The sequence below is a fragment of the Anser anser genome (assembly GCF_964211835.1).
Source record: "Anser anser genome assembly, chromosome: 7".
NCBI classification, from domain to species: Eukaryota; Metazoa; Chordata; class Aves; order Anseriformes; family Anatidae; genus Anser; species Anser anser.
Genome location: NC_139727.1, coordinates 41348016 through 41360410, shown reverse-complemented (window position 1 = coordinate 41360410; position 12395 = coordinate 41348016). Strand labels below are relative to the sequence as shown.

At 48.9% G+C, this 12395-nt stretch overlaps 1 long non-coding RNA gene across 1 annotated transcript; it reads right to left on the bottom strand.

Moving 5' to 3' along the window:
- Positions 1-683: 683 nt before the first annotated feature.
- Positions 684-12134, bottom strand: LOC310902308. Its single transcript, XR_014586632.1, has 2 exons — positions 12070-12134; positions 684-2111 (listed from the first exon to the last, which is right to left on the bottom strand). It is a non-coding gene; the product is annotated as an uncharacterized lncRNA (long non-coding RNA).
- Between the last annotated feature and the right edge of the window lie 261 nt (positions 12135-12395).

Sequence of the window (12395 nt, the reverse complement as noted above, 5' to 3'; positions counted from 1 at the left end):
TTTTTTTCCCCTGTGCAGCTTGTTACTGCTTAAGTAACATTATTTTTAGACTTTTGTTTTCCTCCAGGTATTTTACGCCCTTTTCTTACAGGCACTAATCTCACTGATGGCTAACTGCTTGCCCTTTCAGTCCCCTCAAATGGGCATTTTGATCAATATTTCAATGCTTTCCATGTTCCTGTTGAGCTATTTCTTTGTCTCATAAAATGGACTCTAATTGCCTCCAGCTCGATGCCTTTACTTGCATTTAGAGTCAGAAAAAAGCAGAATAAAGCTCAATAAAGCCCTTTCTTGTGTTTCAGTGGTTATTTCACTATAGGAAGGTGAAATTAGGTGGGTTTTTTGATTGCTTTGTTTTTGTTTCTCCAATTTTTACCAGGGCATCTGTAAGAGAATAGCCTTATTACATCTCCATTTTCCCATTATTTCTGTTAGACTATCAGATTGTGGTTAATATCCAACTTCACTGAATTTATGAGCATTGGGGACTCCCAGGTAATTCCCTATATGGGAAACAAGACCCTGTTATCATTCAATAACTTGATTTAATTCTTAAAGTACACTAGAATCTAGTTTAAGTTCATCCATTTCCCTACCACATTTTAATATTTTTCTTAAAAAATTTCAGTTAACTCTAAAGCTTTAAATAAAACTAAAATTAATGGAAGATACTGGGAGAGGTGTTTATTTTTATTATTTATGTATTTATTTTGTGAGGAAATCTGCCTACCTGACAGAAAGGCAGACTTACAACTTCACTACGTGTTTACTAGAAACTAGACTAACCCAGAGCAGTCTGTAAAGAGGAGTTATTCCACAAATCACTGCACCATATGTCTCCTTGCATAATTTGCTTTCATCTCATGCTCTGAATCTCTTCAAAATGGTAAAAGAAAGCTATATCTGGGTAACAGCAGGAGATAAGACAAATAGATTTAAAGAGGCAAGAAGTTTTGCCTGATGTTCTTCACATCAGACCATTAAATAGCTCTTACAAATCTCAGGCACATTAGCTTTCAGTACTATAAATTGAAATTTGTAATCTTTCCTGGTTTCCTACAGCCTTAACACTTTAATCCAGCTTGTTTTCTCTCCCAGATAGTTCAGTTCTCTCCTGATCCTGTTGCTGCCTGATTAAAAGTTGATCAAAATCAAACAGCCAAGGAATTGGGATGAAGCGTGTCCTAGTGAGAAGCAATTTCAGAAAATGAGATTAAATTTAAAAATATTTCACATTTAACTGAAATGACGGTCTCACAAGTCAGAGAAATAGAGAATGGATTTGCTTTCTTTGTGTAAATTGATGTTTCTCCACAATGGCTTGATCCTTTTCCATTATTATGAAAACGAAACAAGGCAACTCTGAAAAATATATTATAATACATATACAGCCAGCTCTTCACATTTGTAACTAAAAAATATCATTGTCAATAGAGCTATTTAACTTGGCTCAAATGTTTAAGAATGCTACTTTTGTAAAAACATCATGGCAACACTGCTTTTTACCTTGATGGCAGCATTTCAGGTGAGAGGAAGGGCCTGCAAGGCGCAGACGTCGCCACGCAAGGAAGTGGCTGCGGCGGCCAGGCAGTGGCACCGTGCAGCACGGCGGGCACGGAGGTGGCAGCGCAGGGGCCGGGGCAGGGCCTTGTGGCAGCAGGAGGCCGCAGGCAGGGCCCCGGGCCTCTGGACCACCGGGTTTGCCTCCCTGAGGCACGCGGTTCAGCCGCTGGCCTCGCACCCTCGGCAGAGTTCAAAGGCTCCAGGCCTGATGTTGAAAGGTCTTCGGCAACTGCGTCCTGCAGCTCCCCGTGGCGCTGGGTGCTGCGAGCTGCCCGCTGGTCACGGTCCTGCGTGGCACGGGCAGGCTGCGGAGCGCTGGGGCACAGCTGCCACACAGCCGGGGCACGCAAACGGGACGTGCGGTGCTGTAGCTGCTTCCCTCAGCTGCTGCTCCACACTGATAGGATTGCCTTGAGATGTATCAAAAGATTTGTGAGCATTATTGTTTTTCAAATAGTTGCAACCTTTTAGTGCACGATTACATCACCACGTCCTTTGGAAGCTGACAGTCAAAGACCACGTGCGGCTCCCAGTGCTTGCTTTCTCCTCTACACGTAGAAAAATCAATTAGAGGTTCTCGTTGTGCAGTAAATGTCAGTTGTGCTAACATTACGGGATCAGAAACATCTGTAGCTATGGAAACCCTTAAGGCAAGGCTCATTTCAAGAATAAATTATGACAAGCAGCTTTTTATGGTTGTTTTATACTATAAATATATATTAAAACAGCCTAATTTCTTAGATGCAAGTTTTCTTTTTTTTTTTTTAACCTTCATTACTTCCCAAGTAACTTTTATCAATATTGACATAGAGGAAAATGATACTTTATCAATGTTTGCGTCCAAAGACTCAGACTTGTTACTTGTATTACTTTAAAATTTTCTGCTAAGACAATCTTCACTGTATTTCAAGGGAGAGCATGTTTTTCGGATGACTAGACCCTACCTTAGAGCTTATCAGCATGGTGCAATTTATGCTTTTTGCTACATTCTAATGTTATACAAAAACACCTCAGGTATGTGAAACAAAAACTCAGTCAAAACTTTCTCCAAGTCACTAGGATTTTGTAAGAAATGAACATGAGGTCTTCCGTGCTCAGCCACAGTTTTTAGCAAAACCCTGGAGCTTGTTCTTCCAGTGCTTGCAGCTCAGAGTGTGGCTGCCCTCCACCAGGACACCCTGGTTTTGCAGGGCGAACCCCAGCCCATGAGGGGCCTTGAGTGCCGTGGGACATCCCAGGACACTGCCAGGTCCATGGGGCTCCCCAGTGACTGTAACAGGCTGTATGCCATAAAAAGCAAATGAATTATGCTTCATTCCCCTCTGTCAGCACTTCCAGGTCACCAGCTTCCCTCTGTGTATGGTGACTGCTACAGGAGACACAGAACCACTCCTATAAACCTTGCTTCACTAGCATGCTCGCTTTGATATTTTTCTTTTGGGATCTGCTGTTATAAGATGATTCTGGCTTTGCCTTCTTCCCCAAATCACTGTCTACATGCTTGTATTTTTTCTGAGAACATTTCATTGTAGTTACCCCCTATTCAGCTAAGAAAAAAATGCAGTTTCTTGCATGCAGCCCATGATATCCTTGTATCATATCAGACTATAACAACTGTTATAGTGGACATAAGATGAAATTTTCAAAATTCACTTTGTGACTTTTCTGCAGCATCCACTTAAAATTCAGCATGCCAGTTAACGGCCCTACCAGTGAATTCATTTACAAGTACGCAGCTATTAAGGAGCAGTTCTGCTGAGCACGAGCATCTCAGAGTCAACTTTAAGAGAAAACAGAGCCGTTTTTATTAACAGCAAGAGTTCTCACCTCAGCCACAGTCAGCTCAGAGTTGTGGAAGGACCTGGTTCACACCTGCACTCACACGTTTAGCATACACTGTGTGACTGATGCCAACAGCCCCTTCTCCCTCACCGAATCCAGCCCACAGGGAGGGCAAGGCAGGCACGTTCTGGGGCACAGGCAGGAGCTGCACAGCAGGGACCAGCTGTGTCAGCCCCACAGCTTTGTTCTGTATTTGCATGGCCTCACTCCGCACCCTCAGCCTACATTTTTCCCTGGCCAACAGTCCTTGTCCTTACAGCATGTTTCACTTGGTACTCAAGTGGGAATTCACTCACTTTCCCATGCAATGATACCATTCCCTCACGCAGCTTGCCATGCATAAATGCGTCTAGCAAGCAGAAGCGTTTCCTCCCCAAGCTCTGAATGGGGATGCAGACAGAACCCTGCCAGAGCCCAGCACAGATCTGAGCCTTGGTATGCATTTGTCCCTCTGAGGCAAACACAGCAATTTGAGAGCACAGATGATTAAATCTGTTTATGCTTCCAGCAGAAAGCACATCACCAGTACTTCAGCTGTGATCACACTCACGATGGTACAGTGTAAGGTCTTGGAAATGATTCTGAATTTAAAAGCAAGATTACAGCTCTTAGGTTGCAGAGGAAAGGCTTGAAAAGGTGATCAAAAGCCATCCAAGTTCAGCCATAGCAAAGCACACAGACAGAAACAAATTCATTTTCTAATAATCTTAAGGCATTAGACCAACTTCAGGACTGGTCTGAGTCACTTTTTGTCCTTTTAGAATGGGCAATATATGAGAATTTGAGTATGCATGCTTTACCAGTTTTGCATCTTCCCTTTTTAGTTTCCAGAGCCGTAAAACAGATTTCATTCAGACACCACATCTTCTCAATGTTCAGATCACCCAGTACTTCCAGAAACAGGCCTAGGGCTCAAGGCAGATATTTAAGCACTTTCCCCTGTAATTTCCATGTGTTTCTTTGTTTCTGGTCACCCTTTTTTGTCTTCCTTTATGTAATGTTTTAAATGATTGTAGAGCCTTAAGAAAGGAGGAAGACTTAGGGTTTTTTTTATTTATAATACGGAAGTGCTATCTTCTATGTCAAACCAAAGATACACAGTATGCTATATCATGCTGACTTTCATTAAGAACTGAACAGACTTATTTTCCAGTACATACTGAAGTTGTCAAAAGCTAATTCAAAAATATCATAGTGTTTCAATATTAATCTCCTGCTTGTCTGCTTTCAGATAAAACCAAATGCAACATAAAAGCGAATATTCTGTTTCCTACGCAGATGAGCCCTGCCTCAGGTCAGCACAGAGAAATCTAACCAGCAGCGACACATCAGGATCATGGAGATGCTGGCGCACAGGACCATGTAATGTTGATTGTGCATGCCTATCAGTATTGCCTAACCCAAAAAGGAAACAGTGACAGCAGCACTGGATTACTGACACGGAGCTAGCTGTACTTAGCTCAGTTTTGGGAAGGGAAATGCATCAGTATTGGCAGTGGCTGCAGTTGAGTCACCTCTGCCTCAAAGCATTTGTCTTTGCTATCAGGATTCTCCAAACCATCACAAGACTGGGTAACATCCTCCCGAAATGGATTTACTGTTTATGATTAGTTGCTTTACTGCTGATCGATCAGAGCAACACAGTTGCTTGTCCTGTAAAGTGCCAGTTAGGATCATGGAAATCCATACTTAGACCCTTGAAGATAGTGTTTGCTTAGCACCCGTTGTGTCTCTGCCTCTTCTGCTGTGATGTGCCACTCTGCCTCTCTTCACTCAGTAGTTTCTTCCTGCTTCTAGCAGAGAGGGAATAAAAATGAATCACCTTTATCTTTATAGACCCACCTGGTTGTGGCTGGCAGGTAGAAACACACTTTCTGGTTCCACAAAGGCCCTTGCTTCTCCCCAGAGGCACTCAGGTGAGCACTCATGCTGGCAGCGCTGCAGCCATGTGGTGGCAGCCGGAGGCCTTCCTCTGACCCGCGCTCAGCCCCACCACACTCCGTGCCGGGGGCCGAAGGGAAGACGGCCCCCGCAAGCCACATCCCCACACATCATGGTACCAGGGAAAGACCAGTTCGGTTCACCTGGCTGCGGCTCTGCCTCTTGTGCCCTTTCTACACATGGAGTGTGGAGAAGGGGCTTTTCGGTAACCACTGCCCTGGTTGCTGCAGGCCAGAGAGGCGCAAAGCACAGGGCACTGCACGTATCAGCCCTCACAGGCACCAGGGGTGGGCACCATCAGCTTGAAGTTGAGAGGAAAGCACCCAGTGGAAGTATTTAGGGAGCAGCAGAAATATCAGCAGAATGCAGCACCCAAGGGTGGGAAGGAGCACAGCCCTGAAGGCCCCCAGCTGCTGCCACCCAAACACCGCTCCGGAAGCCTAAGGACCGGGTGCAAGCAGCAGCCAGAGCGCTTCTCACGGTGCTGTTGGCACCTCAGCACCCGGGGAGGGGCAAGGAGCAGAGGGACCAGTGGGGAGCCCCCCGGGGAGCCACTGGGCAGCAGTGCTCAGCTGAGGGCTGCCGCATCTCAAGCGTTTCCACCTGCACTGTCAGAAGCAGAGGAGCTGCCCGCTGCTGGGGTGTCCTGTGGACCCCAAGACCACAACTTTGCCACCCACAAACACGGCTGTGACTTGCCTTGGGCTGCTTTTTGATTTTTCTACTGCATTCCCATCAACCACTTTGCTTTGTGAGAACTGCAATAAGAAAGCATCCACTGAGGTTTCCTCTGTTTTCATCTCTGGCCAGCCTAACTTGACATAGACCCAAACGTCCTGGGCTGGTGCCTGTGGGGAGAGCACATGAGGTGGTGCAACAGAGGAAATAATATTCATTCCTCAAATCCTGCATTAATCCAAGCTGTCAGCTGCTTCTTTCACAGCATTTAAACGCCAGAGATTACATTACAGAATAGCTGCTTATCAGACATGTCCTAGCCAGCACTCACTGTTGGTAACTGCTCCCACAGCACTCACAACAGCATTCACCTTACAGCGGTGGGGCGACTGGGACCCCCTACCTGTGCTCCTCTTTCCTGACACGAGATCACCACCAGCACCACACAGCCCAGCAGCAGGGGGAGGAAGAACCTGCCTGCCCACCCTGCGGCAGTGGGCAGCTCCTCTCATCCAGGGCAATGGCATTCCTACAATCCCACCAGTTCCTTCTGCTGAGAAAAATGCTATACTTTAAATGGGGTAATTTACTAGACTAATGAAAGTGCTATAATTTACATTTGCACCAGGCTGTTTTCCCAGTGAGACTGCCTGTTTCACCTCATTATATGGATCATACCCTTTTGTACACAATTTCTCTAAGAAGATTAGAATAGTCGCAGTACCAGTGCTAAATATAAAAACACATTAAGCTCCTCATATCAAGGATATCCATCAGGACTTCCAAATTAAACCTCTCCATATCTAATGCCCATTTACAGTGTGACTTCCAAGCTTACTCCCCTTGAACCTAGCAACAAAACAGAGGCGACAAGAGGTGAAGGGGCATTGAAACAACATCATGGACCAGTTGCAGAGCTGAGAAAGGAGCCTGCAGGGTAATGTAGCCACAGTCTACAAGTGTTTACACAAGGCAGGTGCATCAGATGGCAGAGTGATCTTTAGTCTTGCATGTGTCACCAAGTGGGCAGATGCTGAAATCAGCAAAAGTTGAAGCTGAAGCCAGAGCCAGCCCTTTGGGTGACTGACCACAAGCCCCAGTTGCCCAAAGGATTTCATAAACTCCTTCTTAGAGACTCAGCACTCAGACTGCTCATCTTGGAGGGCGCTGCTCTGACCCAGCACCAGGCAGCCTGCTCCATGCTGGTGGGACTGCACCCATCCTTATGCAGCTCATGCTGGACACAAGTCTGGAGGCAGTGCTCTCCTTCCTGAGGAAGCCTCCAGAACAGCTGCTGTGCCTCGAGCCATAGGTGCAGGGATTTGAAACAGGAACAGGTCCTCGCAGCTCTGGGGAGAGGACGCTTCGTCGCTCTCATACCACACGAGAAAGCGATACTGCATTGCAAAACAACTTGATCTCATCAGCCAGGGGCATGCAGCACGGTGATTCACTGCTTGCGCTCACTGCCGGCAGGACAAGCTGACTTCCTGCCTCTCCACAAACATGATTCTTCTCAGCACAGATGATGCAGCTCAGCTATAGCCTTGTAAACACCAGGATTTTTTTTTTTTATCTGAAGAGCACCTTTGTGGTGCGAATGCTACAGAGCTGCAGTCTCATGGCCAAAGCTAAAGCCAGATTAACCTTTATTTTGAACAGTCTTGCAGTCCACCAAGTCTTGCTGGTGAACACAAATATTTAGACATTAAATACATATTTTCAAAGAGATGAATGTGGCAGTAAATGTGGCAGAACTGAAAGAACCCCAAAGAGCACCCAGGTTACCAGACATCAGACAAAAGCAATGCAAAACCTATGTTACTCATTGAGGAGCCACCCTGAATAATCTCCATTTCTGATGGGGTCACGCTCAGTTTATCACAATAGAATCCACACTGTGCTGCTTCAGTTTCATGCTCATCACAAAGCACAGGACACACAATGCTGCCCAGGCAGCACCCCCGATTTCCATCTCATGAAGCGGCCAGGGTAAATCACAGAAGCCCACTGGAACACCTTGTTCACTAGGATGCTTCACTTGAAGCAGAGGTGAGTCATAGCAGTTGACTTTCTAAACTGCTCTGCTACCTGAAACGAGGCCATAAGTCACCTGTTTGAAGTGCACTGATGGTCACTTTAAAATGCAAGCCTTGAAAAATAAAACCAGAATACTGCTCCAGTATCATTTTAAAACACAATAAATTTGCAAACAAACTTGGCAGATAGAAGGTAAAATGGGATTTTTTTTGGCACCTGCAGTGCAGCCATTTTAAATTAGGTGACTAAATACCTATAAATTGTCTAATTAGGTCAACTTCCATTGCAACCTGAAGCCTGAAATGCCCCAGCAAATAAGCTTTCTTCAGAGGTCTTTCACACCCTTTGTTCCCATGTAGTCATTCAGGATTATAATTCACTTAATCCACATAATTGACTTGAGGTTTTCTAGAAAACTCTATGACTTCAAACAAATACATTTCTCAGGAATTTAAGTCTATGTATAGAAGGATTTATTCTGAAAAACCATGAAATCTGTGTAACAGGGCTCTGTAATACAGTTACATAATGACAAACGGTGGCTCCAACTGGATATTCATATTTGTTTTTCATAAAGCTCTGAAATAATTTAACCAAGAAAAAAATTAATTTTGTTAAAATAAACCTGCCCTTTCACTCATTCAGGAATTAAAGTCGAGCTGCATGCCAGTTCAGGTTTGCCTGCTCAGACATTTCCCACCTCGCCCTCTGCTGCAGCTCCCGCTGCCATCCCTCCGTGCCAGCACGGCGCAGCCGAACCAGGCACCTCGCAGCTCCCCTGCCTGCCCCAGTGCTGCACAGCCCTCCTGGAGCAGCTCTGCCCCAGCCTCCCCTCTGCCTGCCCCCTTTCATCCTGCCTGGGAGCACCTCGGCGTCCCCATCCCTGCAGCCTCTGCTCCTCACCTCGCTCCCAGGGCTGCACACTGAGCAAGAACAGGGAGCAGCTCCAGCTGAATTACAAAACCCAGCAATAACCCAGCTTTCCCCCCCCCACCCCTCCTTCAGGCTGAGTTATTCAAGTGCAATTGGCAGAACAGTTGTACTGTCATGAGTCAAGGGGCAGCGGTGAGCAGCCAAGGACACAGTGGTGTGGGAGTATTGTAACTGACAGGCTGGCCAAACAAGCATCTGAGAATACAGAGGCTGCGAACTTCTGGTAGCAGCAGATGTCTTTCCCTGTGAATTCCTAAAGCCCCGGGGCTCTCTGGGGGTTGTCTAGGTTCTGCCTACTTCAGCTTGAAAGCTTCTATTTGAAGCACGTTCCCTATGAGTGCTGTATCTCAGTATCCCCATTTAGCTGACGCTTTCTGAGTACAGCAGTCTGCTTGGGCATTACCTGGCCTTCCTGCTCATTGCGGTTTCTCCCAGCCCTGTAAGTCGTTCCTTCATGAAGCACATTCCTGGTGGAGCAGCCCTGGGGGCAAGACTGTTCCTGTGTGAAGGCTTCGCACCTGGGCGCTGCTCCTGTGGCTGGCTGGCTGCCTCATGGTGAGGCAGAAAGTGAAAATGTATTCACAGCAGAGCCCTGAAGCTTCCCGCAGTGACTTCCCACCTCCCCTCCTCAGTGCAGCACGTGGAGGAGTCCCGTGGTGAGAAATCCCCCCCGCTGAAGGCATTGGGCCACAGCCAGGGTCAGTGCTGCAGTTTCTGGGGATGCTCACCAGAGGTGCAGGGCACTGGCAGCGCCCCTCCATCCCAAGGGCGCTTGAGCAGGACAGCAGCAAGCACAGCATGAAAAGAGACTTTGGAAAATCCTTTTAAGGGATGGGGAGTTTCAGCCACACTGGCAGAGCACCCGGCTGCTCCCACGTGAGGAGCTCCCCACAGCCAGCACCAGCCCCGGCCACACTCAGCTCCCGGGGCCAGGCCAGCTGCCCCAGGCACCCCGGGGGGACCGTGGATGCAGCAGCCACCTCTGTGAACAGGATGGCCACAGGAAAGGGAGAGGTGCTGGAGAAAAGGGGGACAGAGGAGCTTTGCGCATAAATATGAGAAAAGTACCCCCAGCACCTCCGCCAGGGACAGCCCAGGGGTCCTGGGGCCACTGGGAGACAAATGGGTGTGATAGCACCCGCGTCTGGGAGGCAGCCTCCTGGTGCCCCGCGAGGTGGGAGGGTAATGGCATCCTCCCCGAGCGAGACACTAATTGAGCAAAAACTTATTGAAATCAATACTCTGCAGGACATTTCTACACAGTGATCTGAGCTAATTAACTCTCCTGTGCAGTCTGAAATCCTACAATGATCATGAACCTTTCTGCCACGTCTAGCCTCCCACTCCTCTCTTCTCTCAAAACAATGCCTTTGTAAACTACAGATAAAACAGGAATTAAAAGCACCCTAGGGTCACGCTGACACACGTATACAGGCCACTGTGGTGCCTGGACCTGTCTCCCTTCTTACACAGAAAAAAATAAACTATTGAGAACTCGTAACAGAGAGCAGCAACCATTTGTGATTAGTGTCCATAAGGGAGAACCTGCTGTGAGGAAAGCCCCTGTGACACAAACCCCACTCCCACAGCTGACAACAAGGCATACTTCCCTGGGAAGATGCAGCGTATCGGAAAACCATCTTTTGACACAGTTATGCTGCAAAAAATGACCATAAGGAATGGACATTGGGAAACAAGGACAAACAGGAGGACAAAAACTCATTTTGAAGTGGTGCATTTACCTCCTTGATGAGGCAGCAGGGGCCACCATGCCATGCAATACCAGCGCATTGCACGTACTCAGCTCTGTCCAGCCCAGATTAAAAAACAGGTTTGCCCCGGGATTTGAGAATGTGAAGTAGCAAGTTCCCAAATACTAGTTTAAATTTACAAGTCTGCAAGAGGCTTGAACAAAGCCCCAGAGCCAGGAGCACGTTGGACGATGTTACAGGGCAGGGCAGCCCATGTCCTGGGAGGAAGGTGGCTGTATGGGTGCCCTGTAAGGGACTGACTCCAGTGTCGGTTTTGTAGTGCTTGACTAGTCACATTCTGTTCACTTCTATTTCATCTGCCATTGCTTTGCAATTCTTTAAGATTATTGATGACAGTGCTGTTTAAAGAGCTTTTGCAGGGCTCGTTTCAGTTACCTAAATCACCAGGTGTGGACAAACTTCAGGGATGGCAGAAGTCACAGCCTTGTCACCTTGCAATGGAAGGATTTCCAAAACACAAGCAGCACACAGAACACCAGTACCTGAAAGCCCTGCCGCCCATACGACACCACCGGGGCCGACGGAGGCTTTTGGTTTTTGCATAGGGCAAAACACTTCCTTGAGAAGTGCAGGGACCGCACACGGCAGAAGGGGGTTTGGAAGCCGGTAAGCTCACAGCAGCAGGTACCCACGGGCTGCGGGACCAGGGCCTGGCTCCTGCGGCAGCGGGGGGACCCCCGCGCCCCCCGGCAGCCGGGGCGGCCGCGCTCCCTGCGACCCCACCGGGGGCTGCGCTGCTGCTTTGTCCTCCCGCGGTCCGGTACCGCGAGCTGGCGGTCCGCGAGCTGCCGCGGGGTGCGGCGGGGGCGGGTTTCCAACCGCCCGGAGCTATTTCGGGGGGACTCGCCCCAGCACCGCCCGCCCCGGCCCGGCGGCCGCCAGCAGCCCCGCAGCGCCCCGCAGGGACGGGGACCGGGACCGGGCCGGGCCCGCCGCGCTCCGCCTCGCCGGCAGCGCCCCCTGCAGGCCGCGGGCGGGGCGGGGAGCGGCCGGGGCCTGCCGCGGGGTCCCAGCGCCTCGGGGGCCCTGCGGGCACCACGGGGGCTCTAAAGCACGGCTGCAGCTCGCGATCCCTCAGCGGCTTCCCTGCTCGGGGCGCCCGAGCTGCCCCAAACCTTGCTTTGAGCTGTTGCTGCCCCACGGGGCCGGAGGGGCTGCAGACCACCCCACACCCAGCAGGCCCCAGTCTGCCTCTCACACAGCAGAGGACAAGCTCAAACCTTGCTCTCCGTAGAAGTATGCATTTCCATTGCCACCTCTTCTATTACAAGCTATTTGATACAGAAAAAGCCAAACCTACCTGAAACTGCCCACCATAACAGCACAGTCCTCCCTGCACCCTTGAAGGCAGTGCCTGTGGGGCTGCTTTTATGGCCCTCTGGCAAGCTGAGGCCCTCACTACCGGCTAATGGTGGGCAGCTGTGGGCTAATGGTGGGCAGCTGTGGGCTCGGCAGGGGCTCTGCTGTTCTGTGCATGGGCACCCAGTGAAGAGGATGGGGTCTGTGTGTTGCAGAGGTGATGCAGGCACCAGGGAGTCTGCATTTCTTGTCCAACACAGGCACTGAAAAGCCACATTCTGCTCTAACACATGCTAGTCCTTAATTAGGCCTGCACTTGGGTTTCTG